We start from the raw sequence: 3,386 nt of genomic DNA on the forward strand, positions 1-3,386 counted from the left end.
ATAATTGAAGTTTGAAGTTGTGCAGAGATACTCGACGGATGAGTGATATCCATCGTGTGAGTGGTAGTGTTATCCGACGGATAACTGCTGTTAGGCTTATCCGTCGGGATACAATCACTACTCGACGGATGAGCAATATCCGTCGAGAGAGTAGAAATGAATGAGTTGGGAAGAGAAACTATTGTTAACTCTGTGCTGATTGAAGATATTTTAGGCACTGATGTCACAATAGTTTCTGAAAGAATTGGCAAGTGAGCCAACAAATCATCTAACAGATGATGCTCACTTGTACTAGATTTTGGCTTCCCCAACAGAGTTAAAGAAGGGGAATCAGGAATTGATGTGTGTATCATATCCACATCCAGAGAGTTTTTTGGTGAGTATGGTGTATGAGGTGCTTCTATAACTAGAGATTTTGGCTGTGACTCCACATTTATTGGAGCCACATCAAACTGAATTTGAGAGAGTGCAGGGACTGTGTCTTTAGCACCAGTTTGCATTGTGTGTGTGCCCTGTGCATCCTCAGAGGTTTTAGATTTCTTCTTTCTTGTATAAGTTTGGGGTGAGCTTATGTCCCTAACCCTTTTGGCCTGTGCTCTTGGCTGAGAGCTTTGTTCAATAACTACATCCTTTTGGGAGGATGCAGCTAGAAGTGAGCTTTTGTCCTTTTTAAGCACTGCAGTTTGTTGGGAAACTGCAGTGTGGCTAGGCTGGGATTCACTCAACTCTCCAACCTTATTCTTGGGGTTTCTTTGATGTTCACCCCTTCCCTCACCTGACTTTCCCTCCTTCACACTCCCCTCTTTTGCTTTTGTGGATTTTTCAACTGGTATCTTTTGAGAGATACCAGAGGGGGTTTTCTTTGATTTGGATTTGGAAATAGTAGTAGGTTTGGAGGCTTTGGTAGGCAACTGTTTGGTCATTGGCACAGTTGCCATAGCTACTCCTGAATTCAAAGAAATAGTGGAGGTTGGAATAGTTGTAGGGATGGATGAACTTACCTCACTTACCTGAGGTGCCTGCATTACAGGAAAGTAGAACATTGACACATCCTTGTGATGATTGGCCCTGTTCAAATCTGCAATGAGTCTTCTCTCTTGAACCCAACAATCTAGTTTGTTGTTAGGGTTCTCAAGCACAATCTCTTCACATAGGTGGTTAGCCAATAACATGAAAAATCTAGCATAATACACATTTTTACCTCTTTTAGCTAACTCACCCAATTTAAAACCTAACTCAAATAGGACAAGGTCACTAAAATTGTAAAATTTATCTGTAACTAGCATGTATAGCATGTTAATCATGGAAATATTCATTGAATCAAAATTACTAATTTTTCCAGAGAAAACCTTAGTAACTACATCACACATGAAACTCCACTCCTTCCTAAGACCTATTCTCCTAATATCACTCAGTTTAGAAGTAGGAAGTGCATAATGCATGGAATTAAACATATTGATAATATCAGTGTCATTGTGTGGTGAAGTCACATTGTTATCAGGAATTTTGAAACATGCTTTTATCACATCACTATTGATACAGAATTCTTTACCTTTAATGATTAGAGTGATGGTCTTATTTAGTAGAGTTGTAGGTAGCAGTGGTCCACATCTCTTCAACAACTTCACAGAAGATTGTGGGTGATTCTAGCATGGCGTAATTGAGCTTGCAATTCTTCACAAAGTCCATCATCTTGTGATAGTCCTCTGATTGCTGAATACCCTTATTGACCAATGCAGTGAAATTGTTCCTCTCATAAATGAACCCAGTTTGAGACATAATCTTTACTACAAGTGCCATTTTTAGAGAATGAAAGCTTGAAGAGAAGGAGAGTATTTGCTTGAGAGAAAATGAAATTAGAGCAGTTGAATTTGAGAATGATAAAAGAAAACAATTGCAATGAAATAAGCTTTTATACTATCTCAAAAATAACTGATGAAAATAATAAAGCAAAGTAAATTAGCCAATAGAAAATTTCCTAAAATAGCCGTTTAAAAATAAACTGTAAAAATTCCACTCATTATCCGTCGTGTAATGCTTACAAACTGTAAGTATACTCGATGGATAATGTACAGGGAATTAACGGCTGAGCTTAAGACAATTCGACGGATGAGGATAAACTGTTATCCGTCGAGTTTTAAAAGATTCCAGAAAAGTAATTGATTTTCATTAGCAAATAGTATCGAAAGATGACTAAACTCGATGGATAAGGGTCATCCATCGAGATGTAAATTTTGACTTAGCCATAATTTCATCCAAGACTGAAAAATCAATTAAATTTCTGGCTGCATTACAATTTGCAAAATAACTCAGATAAATTTAAGAGAAATTAAGCATACCTAACGCACTTACCAACCTTGAAAAGGTGGATTCATCCAGTGGCTTGGTAAAGATATCTGCAACTGTAAGTTGCTTTTCACTTGGAACAAAATGTAGTTCCACGGTACCATTCATTACATGTTCCCTTATGAAATGGTACTTGATATCTATGTGCTTTGCCTTGAATGTTGCACTGGATTTTCAGTGATGGCAATTGCACTTGTGTTATCACAGAAAATAGGAATTCTCTCAACTTGAAAACCATAGTCTAGCAATTGATTTTTCATCCATAAAATTTGTGCACAGCAACTGCCAGCAGCAATATATTCAGCTTCAGCTGTAGAAGTAGAAACTGAATTTTGCTTTTTACTGAACCAGGACACAAGCTTGTTTCCTAGAAATTGACAGGTTCCTGTTGTACTCTTTCTATCAATTCTACAACCTGCATAATCTGCATCTGAATAACCAGTTAGATCAAAACCAGAATCTCTAGGGTACCAAATGCCAAGGTTTGGTGTTCCCTTGAGATATCTGAAAATTCTCTTAATAGCTATCAAGTGAGATTCTCTAGGATCAGCCTGAAATCTGGCACATAAACATGTAGCAAATATTATATCTGGCCTACTAGCTGTTAAGTACAGAAGTGAGCCAACCATGCCTCTATAACTTGAAATATCCACAGACTTTTCAGTAGTGTTTAATTCAAGCTTAGTTGCAGTGGCCATGGGGGTTTTCGCAGATTTGCAATCCATTAGATCAAACTTCTTTAATAGATCAAAAATATATTTAGTTTGACTAATGAATATTCCATCACTAACTTGCTTAACTTGTAAACCAAGAAAGTAAGTTAGTTCTCCCATCATACTCATTTCATACTTACTTTGCATCAATTTGGCAAACTTTTTGCAAAGTTTCTCATCTGTAGAGCCAAAAATAATATCATCTACATAAATTTGAACAAGTATACTAGAGCTATTAACATTTCTGAAAAATAAAGTTTTATCTACAGTACCTCTTGTGAAGTGATTCTCCAAAAAGAACTTTGATAAAGTGTCATACCAGGCTCT

This window comes from Apium graveolens, chromosome 7 (genome assembly GCF_009905375.1).
Source record: "Apium graveolens cultivar Ventura chromosome 7, ASM990537v1, whole genome shotgun sequence".
NCBI classification, from domain to species: Eukaryota; Viridiplantae; Streptophyta; class Magnoliopsida; order Apiales; family Apiaceae; genus Apium; species Apium graveolens.